General features: G+C 40.2%; 1 long non-coding RNA gene across 17 annotated transcripts in view; it reads left to right on the top strand.

Moving 5' to 3' along the window:
• The window catches only part of LOC108445840, a 116,668-nt gene extending 101,702 nt beyond the window's left edge, over positions 1–14,966 (top strand). For 13 of the 17 annotated variants that reach the window (XR_001860838.1, XR_001860842.1, XR_001860837.1 and 10 more), the window contains one exon: positions 121–7,920. This is a non-coding gene — a long non-coding RNA (uncharacterized LOC108445840). Of the gene's footprint in view, positions 1–120; positions 7,921–13,185; positions 13,438–13,949 lie in introns of those variants that run through there. The other 4 variants (XR_001860840.1, XR_001860846.1, XR_001860841.1 and 1 more) reach the window with 4 other exon arrangements.
• Positions 14,967–19,707: the final 4,741 nt, after the last annotated feature.

The raw sequence follows: 19,707 nt of genomic DNA, 5'->3' as shown, positions 1-19,707 counted from the left end.
TCCTGGTCTCCAGGAAATTTAATGACATTTTAATTTTGATGGCATATTCATTACTGGCAATTTGAAGCCATCCAGAAATGGAGGTATGGAAGTTTCTTTCCAGTTTGTTCTGTTCCACAGGTTCTGCACTTCTTGTCCACTACTCAGAAGCCTTCGGAGTCCTTGGATACCCAAGGCACAGAAACAACCAAGAATATATTTGCTATCTATGTTTGGTGTGGTCCTGATGTTTAGGTTCCATATATTTATCTTAACTAAGTAGGACATGCTTTTGCCACCTCAAAACTATTTCAGCTCAGCTGCTATCTATAAAATTCACCTTAGTCCTTCTGGAGATTCCACCTAAGTCTGTGTCCAACTGTAGGTAGGAGTATTCTCCCTGGAACATGCACATAATGTGGGAGCCTATGCCCTGATGGAGGATATTGGGATCCCCAGAATGTGTTGTTTCTTTCCTGGCATAATGTTTTAGAGTGCTGAAGACTGGCTGGGGAGAATACAGGAGTGGAACTATAATTTTCCTCATGTTGCAACTCTGTTTCATAGATTAATTTTCCTTTTAACATGTATATGTGGTCATTCTGTGATGTGAATATTTGTAAATGTTGACAAACGCTTTTTCCGTCCTATATATGGAACTCATTTTCTGGACTTCATGTCTATTAGCTGAAATTTCCCAGGATGTGATGCTTTAAATGTGACACAAAGAGGATCTGCTTCATTTGTCATATAATTTATTTTATTCTTCATCATATGTATCCTTCTATAAATATGTCCTACCTTTGCATTCTACCTGTCTGAAGTCTTTAGGGAGCAATCACTGTTTATCTGTGAATTTCTTGCAGTGAGGATGTCTCTTCCAGTTTACATTTGCATCATAACTTTTTAACCAACGTATTCTAGGACTGTGTCAACTTTACATTTTACATTCTCTCGGATGTTCACTTTCTTTGTTCTCTCTTGATTATTTTGTAAGGAAGAAATGAAGCAATTTCTTTCTGATGGAACATCATGGTATCGGGAATTGTTTTTGATATTGCTGTGCTGTTTTTTTCTTAGCATGATTTATCACTAAAGGAATGGATATTTACTGAGTTGCTGGAAGTTTTAAGCATGAGAATAATAGCATAAATTACCTGCCTGAGAAACATCAGTGAGAATGGGTGATTAGAGGGAGTGAAAATAATAATAAATGTTTTTATATATAAATAAAAATGTTTTAATAAATTAAAGTTGAACAACCTCAGGAAAAATAAATTGCTGTCTAATTGTATTGTTGGCTGCATGTATAAATCTAGATGCATTGGTACTGTCAGTGGTATTTATCCTCATTTCTGATGCACACTAAGGATACCACTGGCCTCTGCATAATTAAGTACAATAGAACTGAGCCTATGGAAGATGACCTGTCTACTACTCCGTAACTTTGGTATTTGCCTGAATAATACTAGAAATACTTTAGCGCTAAAAAGTTACTTTTTTCTTCTAAAATGGGTATTTTTGATCATAAAACAACTGAAGTCAGGTTAAAGAAAATAATTTAATGCTGGAAATTGTACAAACCAATTGCCATAGGATCTCCCACATTCCTCTTTAATTGTAGATTGACAGGTTTTTCTGGTAGAAAACTGATACACTGGAGTTCTTAGAGGATGGGTGTCAAGGTTATGTAAAACATTCAAAGCAATAAAAATAGGACTAGTACATTTCAATTCTTTAAAGATTTTAAAAATAAAGTTTTAACTTTATGTACTTAGACTCTTCTATGGTTCTAAGAACAGTTGTACAAAGAAATTCAATAAATGAAAATGAAATGAAAAGTGAAGGCTACTATTATAGGCAAATCAAATATTTTCACCATTAGGTGCAACACCCTTTTTCTTCTCTTTCCACTGTTAGTTAAGATGATGTTCCCTGCTGTCTCCCTACATATTTTCCTGAGATTATCTGATATGAAAAGCATCTCATACATGTTGTGACAAGGCCCTCCCAGACAAAGTTCCTTACTGCACATATTGTGACCATTGTGTATGCACGTTCTAAGCCTCTTTGCCCCTCACTTAGTGAAACCATAGATTCAAACAGATGGGGACAACTGTGCTGTGTTATAGCAGTTAGGCTCATAATATCTCCCTACTTTCAACTACACCAGTCTCACTGGAAATGCATTCGAGCTGAGCTATGTCTCCAGCAAACTTTGAAAATGCTGAATGGTTGGATTACATATGAACTCTCCGCACGAATCTCCCTTTCAGTTAGTCAAGTACATATATAAATATGTACATATACATGTATATACCTTAAGGAAGGGGGACAGCTGTAATGGAAATGTAGCAACAGCACTTCTTAAAAGTCACTGGAATATATAAAAATGTTCAACTCTGAAAAATGTTGCTGTGAAAGGCTGTAACTTTAATGTTTGACAATGAGAATGAATAGGTAAATTAACAGTTTTATTTCCCTAAAATGCAATTGAAAGGGAAAGTCAATATATTAAAACTCAGCACAAACTCCTTCCAAGTTTGTTTGTGAGCTCATGAAAGTCTTACATTCTTCATAATCCATGTTAATCTATAAAGAAAAAAGGCTCTAATGCTTTTGGTGGCCTGTGGCTGAGGCTCTTTGTTACTCTTTTTATATGTGTTACTTCTGTCAAAAAATTGATCTGTCTGGCTCAGTCTGCTGTTTTCCCTCAAGACTGTTCTGTAGAGCCTTGGATGGAGCCTCTCTTGCCTGTTGCAACCAGTTGCCTTGCAACCAGTCATGCATGGTTCAAAAGTAACAAAGATTAATTTTTATATATATTTTTTAACATTTATTTTAACTTTAAGAATCATGGCTCTAAGGTATACTAGGCACTTGAATCTGGAGTCAGAAGTGCAAGTAGCAACAAGGAATATATATAAATCAGAATCCTCATTTTTCTGTACCGCCTTGCGGATTTATGTTCACTAGATCCAGTGCCCAGCATACCTTTTCCTTTGTTTCATATTTGAGTAATCACTTCAAAACACACCTTTGCGTAATAAAGCAATGGCTTTAAAGTCAAAGTTAGCCTCTGTTGCTTTCATGTGAATTTGAAATACCCTCATTGCATTGTGCCTGGCATTACAAAACACACCAGTGAATAGTACAACATACAACAGATTCTTGAATCAAAGAACATTCCAAACTGAGCTAAGAGCTTTCAGATCTGCATCAAATGCTTCCAAGAGGATAAAATCACAGAGGAGCAACCTGTGGTACTCTTTGTTCTTGCCATGGAGAGATGTGCTACTTCTTATAGCTCATTTGTGGTTTCTGGAGAGACACACAAAAAAAAAAAAAAAAAAAAAAAAAAAAGTTTAAACATAGCAAGTGAGGTTTTTCTCTGTTAGGGATCAATGCTTAGCACTCTGTGACTTCATCCAGTCACTTGTTGAACAGTCTGTAGCTTCCTGAAGAAAAAGAAATCAGAACTGGTTTCTCTCTGTTTCATGCTTCCTTTTTTTCTGACATTGCAGAAAATACTGTCACTGTTTTCTTTCAAATTCCTTTCTGAAATACACAGCTGGACCTCAGAAGTTTTGTGTTTAGGGAAGTGGACAGGTGGGATTGGCATGGTGCATCTCCTACTGATATTGCATGAAACAGGAAAAAGTTAACTGCAGGAGAAAGATGATGGTGGATAAGGTTGTTTACCAAATGGGTTTCAAAGTAAATTGCCTCAAGCCCATTTGCTAAAACTAAACTGCATAAATAATGGGTTTTCATGAGTGAAGAAGGCAAAAATGTATTGACCTCCTCCTGTGTATTCAAATTACCTATGAATAGAGTCTTTTCTAAGAATGGAGAGGAGGGTTATTTTAGTTGGGTGTTTTGTTTCTGCAAGATTTGTATCTAGGCCTTTAGCTACTGTAAAACAGTGAAGTTTTGTTGGAGTAAGTGTTTTGGGTGAAGTTATGCTGACTTAGAGAAACTGGGTATCTCACCCAACATAGTATTTCAATGTAGCAGTGACCTAGCAAAGTGTTAAACTTTCCATTACTGAACGCCAACATTAAAGGATTATTTAACTCTACCAGAAAAATCACATCCTGGAAAAAAAAAATTATCAGGAGAAATCTCTCTGTGAGTGATTGCATTCTGTCCTTTGGGACATGCTTTGTTGCATGTACCCTTAAACTCTTCCAAAAAAAAAGCCCCTTCATAGCTCCATTATTTTCATCACATAATAAAAAAACCCTGTCTTTCTCCTTCCCCTTCTGAGAAAATAAACACACATTGAACTGCACAGGTTGAGCCTCATTAAAAAAAAAGAAAAAAAAATACCATGGGGGTTAGACTGGGTTGAGATAATTAAGAAAACAATTTTCTTTTCAATGGCATAATTTTCCAGACATCAGACTGCTTAATGTAGAACCTAGATATAAAGGTCTTCTATCAGAATTTGAAATGTTGCTTTTTGCAAAGCTGACATAAATAAAACCCTGCTTTGCAATCAAGTTTTCTGGACTAGATCCCAACCCTCCTGAACTTCAGTATGTTTTGTTGGTTTTGTTAACACTGTGGACCATCTTAAAATTGCGATTAGAATTTTCTCAAGCAAAAGGAACTTCAGTCTTGCTAAAGAAATGGAATGGAAATACCAGGCAAATACACATTCAAATCCTCCTGACAGAAAAATCTGTCAGATGTGGACAGAACCTGAGGAGCTCTGGGAAATTTATTTTCCAGGCTTCCTGATTCTCATTCTCTTCCCTGGAATGGATTTGAGAATCATTACAGACTTCAAATTACAGCCTAAAAAAATTTAAGATCTAACGTAGGATTTTAGGTGTCTGAAAAGTATATTCCCTAAGTCCTACTCAATTGCCTCTGCAGCCAAGGAGGCAAATTATATTTATAAGAGCCTCTATTTTATGTTAGTTATTTTATTTGTATTAAGGTCAGCCTTGGCCAACTTAAAATTTGGTTTCCTGTTGTGTCCAGAAACATCTTTATTAAATACTGCTATTCAGTAGGAGGGAGGGTTGTTCCCTCCCGCTTTCTGTCCTCCACACTTGTTCCTTCATTTTGAGAGTTATACATCAATTCCCTGGGATAGAGAGGGAGCCCTGTGTCCTGGGTGCACCAGGCTAGAGTGTATTCAGTAAAATAAAATTTTTCCTTTTAGGGAAGAAAGGATGTGTGCAAGCAGTTTAGTTTGGTAGCTTGTTTATGAACTTATTCTCTCTTGAGATTATGTGTTTTTGTGGTTGAGAGCAAAGTCTGCTTTCTTCACCTTGACTGCTGCGGAATTCCACAAAAAATACACCTGAGGCCAGGACCTGACACAGGACCATCTCTGAATATGCAAACGTATTGTATAAGCACCAATATATAGGTAAATCTAATGACTTAGCAATAGCAGAAGGGAGTGTGGCCTATGGTGACTTTCTTGATATTAGTGTTTATGACAAGAAAAGGTGTCATACTTGTGTCCCCTTGGAATTGCATCTCCCAAGATGTTCTGTGCCTGGATCTGATTGCCGTCTTTCATTTGGTCTTGCTCTCCTTTCTCAGGAAGGAGTTTTTAACCTCCTGCTGAGTAAATGCTGTGGGTCTGATGTAATTCAGGAAGTCCTGTGTCTGATGTGTTTTGGATAAACACCTTTGCTGAGCACAGAAGCCAATGTGGGACCATTTAATTCTGCATCTGTTCTTTTGAGTTTTCCCTCAAGGAGATAACACTGAAATCCATGCCCCAGAAGCTGAGCATAGTTTGGAAAGCAACCCAAATGGTTGTCTTCTGTTCACAGTGGTTCATCACATTGTTTTAGAGCTGTGGGCAATGATGAAAGTAGTGCAAGAAGGAAATAATTTCGCCGGAACTATAATAATGAGGAGAAAACCTCCTTAAGCCAACAACCCTTATTTTCTTCCATTTTCTTACTTTTTATTTGTTGTTTAATTTGACAGCATCAGCTTTAAAGTTTGTCAGACCAACTGTTGGCAACTGAGATTAGTCTGAAGTTTTGACTTGCAATATTACAGTGTTAAATGCATCATAAGGATGAATATTAAATTAATTGAAAAATCTGTTTCTGACTGTGAAGGTCACCTAACCTCAAGAGTCTTGCTTTCCAGATCTGAGTAGTGTTTGTTAACATTGAGAAGCAGGATACCACCTTATATATAAATTCCTTTTTTGCCTCTCTCTTCATTGTATTGAATAAAGCTGTATAAGCATAAAAGAGCACTGATACATTATGTCCAGAAACTGCTATGATGTCCATTTTGATAGGAAGCTTGTCAAAAATTATATTGTGAATCTTACTTTCGAAGGACTTTGTGTGACACACTTGAAGGCCAGATATGTAAAATACAAGTCTAAAGTCAAATTCTTTTACAGTTACTGTAGCTGTTAGACTTAATGCTAACTTAAAACATTTTTTTTCCAGTTTTGCATAGTAGAATTAAAGTATTACCTTAAACACAGAAGAAACCTTGGAAGGATTTAGTGTAGAATTTTTTAGATAGTCTATTACATATGTCTACTGCCTAATTTTTAGCAAAGCAGACATTGGATCTAGTGTTTAACCTACTGCTCTTCTGAGGGGGTATTATAAACCTGGCAACTGGCATGACGACCTCTTTAGGTTCTCTAATAGGAATGAATTCAGTAGCATTAGAAAGGTCATTTTGGCAACAATCCTGTGATTTAGAAACAGTACTCAATTCTCTGCGAGAATTATTCTATGATGTGATATAACTTTGTAACAGTATTTAGAGTATTTATCTTAAATTCATTCATGAAAGTGGCCCCTAAATAGTGGTTATATAATTTCCATTGGAGTCCTTTGGGGTAGATATTTCTTATTCCCATTTTATAGATGGCAGCCATGAAACATTAACAAAAGAGAAAAAAATCCTACTAGTTTTTATGTCTCTTTTTTTCCCACCAAAATGAGAATGGAATGGAATCTCTGAGAGCGAAATTCTCCATTTCAAGTCAAGAACAAAAATGTTCAAGACAGTTTTTGACTGAGAAACATTTCCCCCCCCTCCACCTCCCATCAGCTCCATTTTTCCATTGCTTCCCGCAGTTAAAACAATTCCACAAACAAACAAAAAAGAAAAGAAAAAAAAAAAGAAAACAAGAGAGAGAGAAAAAAAGAAAAAATGAGATCTTTAAAAGACATATAAGACAAACCATTGTTAAGACTTCTGATTATTTTGGTAAAGATTTTTGTCTGTGTCTCATAAAGGAAATACTGTACATTCACAGTGATGAACTGTTCATTTCTTTCTGAGAAAAGCTAGAACACTTTTAGGTCAAGCTGCTGCTTTACATGAAGTGGCAATGACAATGGCCATGGTACTAATTGTTCCCACTGCTATGCACCACCACATCTAATACTCAGAAATTATGTGGGCCTTGATTTATAACTGCTCTCAATTGTTATTAGTCCCAGTTGCCTCACAGTAACTCTTCAGTATGTAAAAATAAACACTTAGGTTTCTGCAGAATGAGGGTCGTAATATGTAGCTGCATATGACTGAGTCTGGCCCTGACCTCATGAGGGAAAATAAACCCTATGCAAGCATGGAGCTTGTTAATATTTTCTTGAGTCCTTTCACCTGGCTTCAGTCACTGTCACTAATTTGTTTTGATTACGGTAAAATTTCAAGAGTTTGCACACTTTTATTTTGTCTGAATGACTCCGTGGGGTCTTGGTTATTTTATATTACCTTGACTGTCACAAGCAAAATCAGACACTCATAAAATTACGTAAATGTAAATGTCAATAAAATAAATTGTTCTATTTTTGCAGATGTTCTTCATCTGGATTGAATTTGATTGTAGATGCTTGTCTTCATGCATAATGATCCAAAGCTAAAGGATGAAAGTGTTCTTGGAGCAAAGAAAACACATTCTGAATCTTTACTGTAAATTATACACTATACAAAATCAGTCCAAATTGTTCAAACCCTTGGACAATTACAATGTTATTCTACTCACCATGCTGAGTACTGTGTAATTATCATGGTTAGCAGCAGTTTGCTTGCTCTTAGTCCTGAAGGGAGATGCAAGCTTTACTGAACAAGAAATAAATGCAGATGTTAGACCTTATTTTGTTTTCTGACTCAGCAACTGAAAATACCCACAAAATGTGAAGGATTTTTTCCCCACTTATTTAGTTGATATAGCATTAACAAAAACAGTGCTATTGATCAAATATGCACTGCGCTGTACATAATGGATAGTGTGGTTAGTTGCATGGTTAAAGAATTTGCTAAGTTGCAACCCCCAGCTTCATTTGTAAAAAGAAAGAAAAAAAATCAGAGATATTGTTCCCAGAGAAGGAAGATCCAATTAACAAGAAACATTGCATTGGTTTTCTGGTTTACAGGCTCACCCTTCTCCTATTAAGTCAATGATAGATTTGCTTGCATAGTTAATCATGCAGGAAACATACTTTACACTAAATCAATTTGTTTTGTGGGGTTAGTTTACCCATCGTTTTCACAAAGATTATCAGTCTTCCAGTCTTCCTTACTAAAAGCTTTCCAGTAGAATTAAATTCCAAGAACTTGCTTGGCTTATGGGCAAAGATTTTGAACCTCAACAAATTTTGTGTAATTGTTGTAAACCTATAATCTAAATTCCAAATATTTCTGCAAACTTCGGGAGGGCCTTCTGTCCATTTGACATCAAAACCTGGAGCAAATGGATCAGGAAATCAGTAATAGGAGACACCTTTGGCTTGACCAGTTAGAGAAGGATGTGGGATTCCAGTTGCCATCAGACCGTTTTGTTCAGAAGATGGTAATTCATATTTTTTTATGTCTCTATGTAATTTCTGCTTAATAAAATCTAAGAAGTATTTCTAATCTCCCCACTAATATAATATAAGAATATTAAGGAGCAGTCTGAAAAATAGCAACTGTTCTTGTGCTTGGATGTCCTGTTAGATATAATAAAGTCTTTCTTTCCCTGGAGAGTTAATCCCTGAGATGGAAGGGTTCCACTTCCCCAATGGAAGTGTTAGCTAAATTTAGTGTCAGCTAAGTTATTGAAGTCTGCCTGGGTCTTCTGGAACTTGTTACTGGGCAGAGCATGCTGCCATAGCTAGACACCTGGAAGACCAGAGCACTGGTTAATGTGCACGTGCCCTTGTGTGAAGGTGGCAGCTGAGGAAGGCAGAAAATAGGATTAGTTGCAGTCTTTCTTTCCTTTGCATGGTACAACACACCTCTTGAAGAAACATGTAGAAAATTAATGTGTGGCCTGGAACTGCTTCTTGCTATAGAGTGATATTCAAAGGTATGTGAGGTTAGTAGTGAAACTTTTGTTTCTCAGTATTTACATTGCTGTGATTCCTCTTGGAAGGGTTTTCTTCTGGTTAAAGCCCTCACAGCTTTGACTCTGTATTGGCACAGATGCGCTCACCTTCTTGCCCACCTTGTCTTTCTCTTTAAATTGTTCAGTAGCTCTTGGCACTGACTGCAAGTCCCACAGTTGAAAGATCTTTTTTCTGTATGGAAGCCTTATTAATTCCAGGGATGTGATTGCTTGTTTTCCATATCTGTCTTCCTAACTTCTAAACATGCGCAATAGTAGAGGTCTTTCTCTTCAGGGATATTGTGTGTTCCCAAAACCAATTGTTTTGGTAGGTATTTCACCTTCTTACCTTCTCACCTTGGATGGGAATAAAAAGTAGAATTTTCCATTAATTTCCATATACTTGAGCCAGTTTTTTGATTCTTTATCCTTTTAAGATTCTATGTAAATGTGATTGGGACATTCAATTGTTTCGATTTACTTGAAGTCTCCGTGGGATTAAGTCAGGCAAATCTTTCATGAGCCGGTGCAAGCAAGAGGCAATTTAGGCCTTGTGGGTCACATTTTTATGTAAGTGTGTATAAAAGGATGAGGAACACTTTTTAGAAAAAGGTATTTTAGAAGCAAGCTTCATGTATTTTGTAGCTTTTGAACAAAACTTCAGTGCATTTACTATAAGCAGCCTTGAGACCTAAAGATAAAAAAATACTGCATAAGAGTGTAGCATTACTATTGTAATAACTTCTTCTATGAAGCCAAGCATTATTTTGGTTTCTGATACTTAATTGTAGTTCACAAAAATGGAGCTTTTCCTACCTTTAATACATCCATGTGCCAAGCCAGTGAATAGGGGTGACTAAAACTCCGTCTTCTACTGTTGTTTTCCTTTCTTTTTTCTTTTTTTTGACTGAGGTTATAATTTTCTTCAGCTCAAAATTCTCAGGTTTTTTTTTTTTTTTACTGTAGAATAGTCTGTAAATGTCAGAAGAGCCACAGTGCAAAGTTTTTTTCTCACTAATGTATTTCGTTTTAGTGAAAATTCGGTCTCCAAGAGAACAAATACATTTCCTAGAAGAAAAAAAATGTGTTGATTAGTACCTTGGTGATATATTTACAGTATTCTCTTTTGAACTTTTTCTTGCTTAGAATTGAGCATTGTAACTTCTTAAATGGATTTGTTTTTACAAAAAAAAAAAAAAAAAAAAGCTAACATTCCTGTGCTTATGTGTGTTTTAGAAAAGAAATGGACTGAACACACACTGCCACACACACTCAGTTGTTGTTGTATAGGGTGTTTCTTTCAAAGTGCTGCAGTTAAACCGGCAGAACTGAAAAATTAGTTCACCAAGTAAATGCTAATAATGAACAGAAAAAAATGTGCAGTTACAAGTAGCTTTATTGCAAGTCTTTACAGGTGCAGTGAAACAAATCAACCACAACTGCTGCAGTTTAATACTTATTTCCTATTTAAAGTAAGTTAGCAGGAAACCTCTTAGAGTGTTATTTTTTCACGCAAAGGTCTTGAGTGATAACTTGAAAACCAGTTACTAGTCATGGGCTTTCTGTGGGAGAAACTAGCCCGGTAGAAAACCATAAGAAGATCAGGTGGGAGCTCTTGCTTCCATGAGGACTAACCCTGGAGTCGATGACTGCTAGGGAAGCAAAATAGCTCCTGTCAGCCATCTGAGTGTATTTTGTGTCTAAAAAGGGAGAAGGTGCTGGACTCAGCCTCTTTTATACTCAGCACTCATCTGGCCAACACTATCACTCACTGTGAGCAGCTCTTCTCTCTCACTTTTGGCAAAAATTACTCATTTAAGTCAAAAAGAAAAGTGCAGAGTGCCTAACACACGCAGGGAAGATTTCCCCTAGGCTCTTAGTTCCTGCACAGCACAACTGCCCAGAGCTGAGTGCCATCCTTTACTTCAGGGAAAATACACAATATCTTGGCTACTGCTGAGCTTGGTGCCCATCTCCACCTTTTTTAGCATACAGTAATGTTGCTGAGGAGTATATAGTACAGCAGAGTGTTCTGTAACGTAGGATACAAAATTGCACTCCCTGTTGCATATTTTGGTTTTCTCTGGATATGTGACCAGCTGGTTGCTTTTGATATGGATTTGCGGGAGCCCTGTTGAAAGGTTTAGCTGAGTCTAAGCATCCACAGCTACGTAATCATGGAAGTGTCTGAAGAACCAAACTCCACAGGTACAGAGCCCTTTATTTCTTCTGGTTTGGCAGCTTCTGTCCATCTTCAAAATCAGAAATCTGTAAATGGAGCAACCAACATGGGCTTCTGCTTTTCTGTCAGAAAACCTGTTGGTGTCAAGTGGTGAAGTCTGGTACTGGTTTGCCATCCCAAAACCTCAGTTTTAGTTATACTCAGTTTCATCCAGCTTCAATAAATTTGCCCAAGCTCTGTCTTCTGAGAGTTGCCTACAGTACTGTACTGCAACCCTTGTGCTGCCGTACAAACAGGTTTCCTGAGTCTTCTTATGGCATTTGGGACTGGAAATTTCACACTGAACAAACTGCTTGTGCTTAAGCAACAAAGCCTAAATTCAAACCACTTTTGAAGTCCTTTCTCCAATTGCTTGTTCCCTTCTCAAGTTGTCTATGTGGTGTAAAGTGGGTTCCTGTACAGGTATGGTTCTAAACCCAGAGATCTGGTCTACAGCCACGTTGAGGGCTTGCTGTAATGACATTAAACTAGATTCTGTATTAAAACACAGAAAAGCTGATATTTGAACATCTGCTTTTGCTAAGTAAATATTATTAATGAATAAGTAGTTCCTCAAAGACTTGTTAGTGCTTATTCTTTGTGCTTTTATCAAACTTCTGTATATTTTTTTTTCCATTCTTTCCTCCTATGAGAGGAAAATATCTTCCTTCCCTGAACTGTGGGTAAGAGAAGAGCTCTTAGGAATCACATTAATAACCTTGCACCCTGCATTGAACAGACAAGAACTTCTCTGTGGCCCACAGTTTTCCCAAGATAATTTTCTGTTTGTTTTCCACAGTACTATCTGGTGAATAAGCATGACTGTTCCCCACTTCCCATCTCTTACAGCTCACTGTAGGTGACCAGTCAGCCAGTTGGTGCCAGATTAATGACAGAAAACAGATTTTATTGTCCAAATCATCTGTGAATGATGGGGCACTCTGTTAATTCCCATGAAAGCTAACTAATCTTCCAATTGAAATACTGCATTTGCAATCCATGCTGTCATGGGGACCAGATTTTCTTTTTTTTTTTTAAGAGAAAAATAAACCACACACAGAATCTTTTTATTGATGGGGGAAGAAGGGGGAAGGGAAATTTCATCTCTTTTCCTGAATTCTATTCCACTGAGGCCACTTATATTCTATTGCAAATGCAAAACCTCAGGATCAGCCTTTCTTCTCATGGGCATGCAGAAGTCTCTGCTTTCTCCTTGTTGTCTTCAGCAAAAGCAAATTTAAAAATTTGAGTGATGGCATGTTATTTTTAGTGAGAGACTGTGCAAATCTTACTCAAATGTTGGATACAGTTGGAATTAAGTGTTATATCCTTGGCAAAAAGTATTACAAAATAATCTGTAAAAATTTCTAAAAAATTACCAAGCCATTAATTCAGTGGCCTGCTATGATTTATCTTGGCATTATGTATCACTTGTCTGTGATGAAATTATAGATAACTATGTATATGCAAATATACCTTTAGGAATATTGCCCTGTTTCAAGAGTGAATGTTTGAAAGAAAGAAAATGCTGGCCCTACTACTAATGCAACTCAGACTTGAGGAAAATACTACTTATATATATCCCTTTTTTTCAATACTGTCATCTTTGGGCATTTTGTTTTAATTTAAGGTAAAGCAAAATCTTTGTTTCCAACAGGTGTGGGAGAAGGCCTCAGGAAAACTGGTGGAATTTTTAGCGTCTTTTTTTTTTAAAAGTATTTTTTGGAGAAGCAAAATCTTTTATAACCTGTAAAGCAAAAATACAAAGATTAGTGACAGTAGAGTCTATTTCTCTTCCGTGAAAATGGTTCTAGCCACAAGGCTATAATGGAGTCTAGCTACTGTGAATCCATCCATCAGCATCACAAGAAGGTGAAGAAAGCAAGTGGTGACGGTGTGAGAGGAGAAGGTGGGCAGTGGGGTGAGGGATGCCTGCTTACCATGGAGGATCAGGAGTAGGAGCAGGGAAATATGCGTCCCAGAGATGACCAAGGTTAGGCTCAGGTACTCCAAAAGACATCAGCAGATTATAAAGGCTTCTTCTAACAAGCCAAATCAGTTCATCAGGTTAATATGTGAGATAAATTTATTTTCTATGTCATTAACTCAAGGCACATTATTGATAAATTTTTAATTACTCTATTATTAATGACTGAAGTTTTTGTAGAACATTTACGTTATTTAACAAGCTACACATAATTACCTCATAGAGATATACATATATAGATAATTAGATAGTAATAATTTAAACTATGATTTAGGAGGACTGCTAATTGTCATGTAACTTCATAAGCCTTCATTTTAACTGCCAATGTCATTCATTTATATTTCTCAACACTTCACTGCATATTTTCTAATAAAATAACTATAGGGGAAATTAATCAATAAATTAATGCGATACAATGATCCTTTTATCTTTAGGTTACAACTTGCTGATCCAAACCCAACTCAGTAGTGACTACAATTTGTTGCTGCAAAACAATACTGGCAGAAGAACAAATGGATCCCATGAGTAAATTCAGGCTGATAATTAGAAGACAGTTTCTAGCCATCTGGAAAAGGAGGCAGCCTGCAGAAGGTTGTGGAACAGCCTTCAGAAGAATATTGGAATGGGGTGGTTGAATTTTTTTGAAGATGAAACTTGACAAACTTCTGCATTAAATTGTTCAGGATGTTTGTCTGCAACGGGAGTTGGGGTAGAAATAAATAAGTTCATGCTGTGGTGTTCATCCCTTTGTGCAATAGGAAGGGATGAGATGCTGGTCCATAAGGATGAACATCTGTGTTATGAAGTGCAGATGATGAATGTGGAGGTCAGGAGCAGGATGAACATGGATCACTTCTCCCCACTAAGTGAGCAGTTGCCTGTCCCAGTCCTGCTTTGCTGCAGTTGCAAGGAATTTCCACTCACATAGTGGAAACAAGAAGACATTGTTAGCCAAGAAGTGGCTTCTATGAGTGCCTTTAGAGATGTTTTTGAGAGTCCTTTCTAATGCTTGCACTGTAACTGCTAGATGCAAATGGCAACTGGATTAACAGAGGAAACAGGAGTCTCTTTAGCTAACCCTGGGAGAAAGGCTGTATTTCCCAAGACTAGAGCTGGTAGACTGGAGGGCTGTACTGAGTTGAGGGAAGTTGCAATGGTTGGCATTTGCTGCTCTGCCCCAAAATGCGCTCATTGCTTATCGGTTTTGCTACATGATTCCACCCTCAAAATGGATTTCAAAAGATGGCAGGCTAGTTCATGGCAACTCAATCCACTGACAGCTGCTATTCATTGCCATGGATACAACTTTTGGCTCAAGAACACTTAACCTTCTGATTAGCAAAATTTAGAGGACAAGCAAGGCATGAATATGCTCACTAATCATGTACTGTACTATCTCTAAAGATTCACTACTACCATTTATCAGAACTGAGGCTCTGAAATAGGTTCTCTTTAAATACATTTTTCTCTCAGATATTTTTTTTGTTCCAAAAGAAATAGATTTGCAGAGTTTTGAAAAGTCAATGTATCAATTTACATTTTCAAAACCATAGTTTGTATTACCAAGAGCCATTAAGGAATATAGATGATTATTCATCTTCCTCAGGAGCTTTTGCAGGAAACTTCCCAAGAAAAGAAATTCAATGGAAAAATCTATTAATATTTTTGCTGTTTATACAATTCATTTATTCCATGGAATATATTGAGTTGCTAGGAGTTTATGACATTAACTTTTCTGCTTGTAATTTTGCTGCGTAAAATGGAGCAATCCACCATAATCGCAGTTATGCTAGTTCAGCTAGGTAATAAACTCTCACTGATATTAGCAACATCAGCATATTGTAAATATGAATCTTTTATTTACCTAATAATCTTGATTGTTGACTATCACTAAGTATACTTATAATATTGTGGCTAGTACCATTTCTATGATATTTTTAATAACTGTGAAATGCTACTGAATCAACTAGTCTCTTGAAGTCCTACTTATCATAGACTATTACTTTTAACCAGAACTTCAAAAAGCTTGTGGTAGGTCAGAATGTTTTTGTTCCTTCTCCCTCTCCCAACTGCTTGAAGCTCCTTAGGTGATAGAAAAAACAGTGTAATGTTTGTTCACATCCTTAAACTGTTATTTGCTTCTGCTTTCACCTACTTTCTAGAACCATGTCCTACGTATGTGCTGCCTTTCCAAACTAAGAGGTATATTTAAACTGATCCTTTCATTTGAAGGGTATGCTTTTTTGTAAAGAAAGCTCTTTACATGGAGAACTGCAGTGTGGGACTAAATGTTTTTCTTTACAGCAGCATAAACTTGGAGGGGCAAATCCTGAGAGCAGTCATTTGTTTTCTCTGGGTTAATGGCTTTCAGCTGGACGTCTGTCTTCTGAATAATGACTGCACTGCTACATCAGCCACTCTCTTCCACAGCAAAACATGTGTTCAGTTAATGGCATTGACATATTGGAAGTTGGAATGAGCCTCCCCACTTGAGTTGTTCAAACATGATACATCCTACTAGAATGAAATTAAATAAGGAGATGTGACAAAAGAGGAGGATTCAAGGAAGATGATATTGTGTTCTGAAATTGCAGCATCAAAGAGACTTTGGTTTTTGACATCACTTGTGCCGCTCATTATTTAATCATTCCCATCCTGAGTATTTATTTTCTAAAGGGAAAAATTGGTTTTCAGATTTCAAGTCCTATGTTTTTGATCTTTAGTATATACTTGTACTACTGAGTGATGTGGAAAAATAATAAACAGTAGAAAGCTTGAAGTAGTCTCTAGAAATGCTGAGAGCAAAATTTGAAAAGTACTCAAGCAGCACATAAAATGTCATGTCCCTTTCCCATTTAGTCATAGAATTAAGTTATCTAAGTCACAGAGACAACTGTAGAAAATATCCTGGCTTTTCTACAGCAGGGATCACACATAGGTACAAAATAAGTACCCTGGCTGTACCATAAAGTATAGAGGTGTGGGAGTGTGTTTTGCTTTGGTTCAGTCCGGGCCTCCCCTCGAGTTTTGTACCTTTGTATCTACCCAGTTTGTATCCTCCCAATTTTCTGCCAATTATCCCATTTCCCACCTTTGTCTCCTCCCTGGCCCTTGCCAATTGTGCTGGCACCCCTCCCAGGCTTCTAGAAAGTTCTGGCAGGGACATCGTGTGATTGGCTAGAGGAAAAAGATCCCTCCCTTCCTCTCCCATGGTTGGTTCCATGATACGCCTTTCACCCTGTTCACCACACCCTTCCCTTCTCCGATTGGTTCCCTCCCATGTTACCACCCACCCATAAATCCTCCCGCAGATGCCGTCGGAGCTCACGCCGAACTGGGCACCCCTGGGAGGTGGGACCTTGCATCCGAGGCTCAATAAACTTCCCAGATTTAACCCAGTTTTGAGTCTGCCTCCTCCCTCCACCGCTCGCCTCCATCCCGGTGGTCCTGTGGAAGGACCCACGAGCCAGACCTCTGGTCTCCCGGGGCCCGGGTCTGACCGGGCGAAGTGGGATCCACTCCAAGGGGACGCAGAAGCAGCTTGGCGCCCATCGCGGGGCCCCCTCTCCATCGGACCCCGCGGAACGGACTGGTCGGCTCTCTGAGCCTGTCCTTGGGACGTCTAGCTACCCCAGTTGTAGCACGCTCCGTTTTAGGGAGCTGCGCTTCTGGGGGAGAGGATGGTAGCTCCACTTGCGCCAGCGGAGTTGTCCTCGGTGGAGGATTGGTCGTCTGGAGCCCGCCTGGACACTAAGGGGTAAGTATTTTCCCCCAGGGGGGGAATCTACTTCAAAGCCGGTAAAGGCTTTTTGGGACTTACGGTCCCTGGCTCCTGAGGAGCCGCTAGGCTGCGCAGCCCCGGGGTGAGTGTGTCACTTGCCTCCGGTTGGGATTTAGTGTCCAGGGTTTATTCTTCGGCTTCAGACGGTGTGCTGTGGATATGGGCGCTAAACTGTCCACAGCACAGAAGGGGGTATATATCCAAGTTGTGGGACTCCTAGAGGGTGGGGGGAAACGTTTTTCTAAGGGGTGTTTAAAAAGGTTTGTTCGTTGGCTGTTTTTGCACTTCCCTCGCTGCTCCCAAAATTCGGTTTTAAGCGTTCCCTTTTGGAACGCAGTGGGAGCAAAATTGGCAGAATCACAATTGGTGAAAGAAAAAGGTTTAGATAAGTTTTCTTTGTTATATTTGCAAATTCGGTCTGCTTTAAACAAAAAAAGGGAGAGGGAAGGACAGCGAACCCCAGGTTCCCCAGTTGCTACCCCTAAGTCTTCTCCTAAGCCCGTGTCCCCTAAACCGGGCATCCTGAAGAGAGCAAACCGCGACGCTGCGCAGGGTTCCCCCTGGCGCGCCTGGGGAGTCCCGGTCCCCCCGCCCGGGCAGTCCTGGCCAGACTGCCCGGGGCTCCCCCCGTTCCCCGACTTCCCCAGTTCTAAGACCCCGAGTTCGTTTTAGCCTAATGGAAGATTCAGAAAATGGCTTCCCTACCCAAGGGGGACAAGATGGTGGACGCCACATGGCAGAGACCCTCTCTTGCCCTCCCTCTCCTTCCCCATCCCGAAACCCTTTCCTCCCACTTTCTAACCTCTCCCATCTCAACTCCTCCCCATACCCTGACCCCTCCTACTCCCAAGTTGGGTCCGCCCTTGCTACTCCTCCCACCCCACTTCGGTGTACGCCCCCTTGCTCCGCGCCAGGGGGTTGTCGTAGGTCCGTGTCCGGTCGCCACCCACTTCCCGCTTCCGGTTCCCACGCCCCTACCTCCGGTTCCCACGGTTGGCTTTCCGGTTCCCACAGTGAGTGGCCGGAAGGGGGGGGCCTGAGGACCGGAACCCGGAACTGGACCCCATCCTTTCAGTCGCTCCGGTTTTTTATCAGAGGTCCCGGAGAGGGGGATTGACCCATGCCAGTTGGGAACCCCTCTCCCATCAAACAATTAAGGAGCTCTGCAAAGCGCAGAAGGAGTTTGGGAGGGAGAGCGAATATTTTCGCGGCCTTTTACAGGCAAATCTCTCCGGAGCGGTAGTGACGCCTTTTGATCTGCGTCAACTTTTCTCGTGCTTACTTTCCTCAGCAGAGTTTCTGCTCTGGAAATCAGCATGGGAAAGGGAGCTCTGCCAACTCCTTCTAGTGCTATTGCAGGGATCCGATACGGCCGTTGATGCCGATAATCAGGCATTGACAATGGACCATCTGAGCGGCGAGGGGGAGTGGGCTTTGGCGCTGAAGCAGGCCCAGGGTTTGCCTTTAGAGGTGCTGCAGCAGGTCAAGGAACTAGCCGGTAAGGCATTCCTTGACCTGAGGCCGGATGCGCCTGTGGAGAGCTACTCGCAGGTCCGACAGCGGCCCACGGAATCATTCGTCAGATTTGTAGAGAGACTAACCCGAGCCGTAGAGTTGCAGGTCAGGCAGCCGGCAGTCAGAGGGGAGGTCATCGTGGAGATGGCGATGGCAAACGCGAACCCCCAGTGTAAGGCAGCCATCCTGAGCCTCCCTCTGGACCCTCCGCCGACAACACAAGGCTAGAAGTCTGCGCTGCGAAAGCGCCGCACCTGCAACCTGTCGGCTCGGACAAGCAAAGATCCCGGGGAATGGCTTCTGTGGGAGCAGCTACACCACGCCCTGCTGCGGACCAGAGAAGAACCACAGGCCAAGGCGCCCGACCTCCATCAAAGAACGCCCGGAGGCAGCCACAACAACAGACCCGGAACACCTGCTTCCTCTGCAACCAGCCTGGACACTGGACCAAAGACTGCCCGCTCAAGTGGGAATTCCACCAGTTTAAGAAGGAGCAGGGGTTGGGGGGACTCGTAAACGAGTCTCAAAAAAATTGAGTGGGGAGCGCGCGCCCGCCCCGCATGAAGATAAAAAACGGATGGGACGCGAGGGGGAGGAGGGGCTGGGGAGGGCAGGGTGTGATAAAATATATCTACCGGACGTGACAATTCAGCCTGGCTTGACTTCTTTCTCCGACAAGTCTTTTCAGGTTGCAGCTGTTGACACCGCTCCTCCTGAAGAACAGCGAGTGGCACGCCACACCGGTGAGCACCGGTGGTGAGCTGGGGGCGAGAGACCAGAGCCCAGACAGGTATGTCATCATCGGAGATGTTAACTGCACACCACCAGAGATCGAAGTCGCTCCGGGGCTAATGACATCTAGTCCCGAAGGACCCGTTCTCTGGCTGCGCTGTGTC

Source organism: Corvus brachyrhynchos, unplaced genomic scaffold, assembly GCF_000691975.1.
Source record: "Corvus brachyrhynchos isolate BGI_N302 unplaced genomic scaffold, ASM69197v1 scaffold43, whole genome shotgun sequence".
In the NCBI taxonomy this organism is placed as follows: domain Eukaryota; kingdom Metazoa; phylum Chordata; class Aves; order Passeriformes; family Corvidae; genus Corvus; species Corvus brachyrhynchos.
Note: the sequence above shows the minus strand (reverse complement) of the source record. Positions and strands in the feature narration are given on the sequence as shown.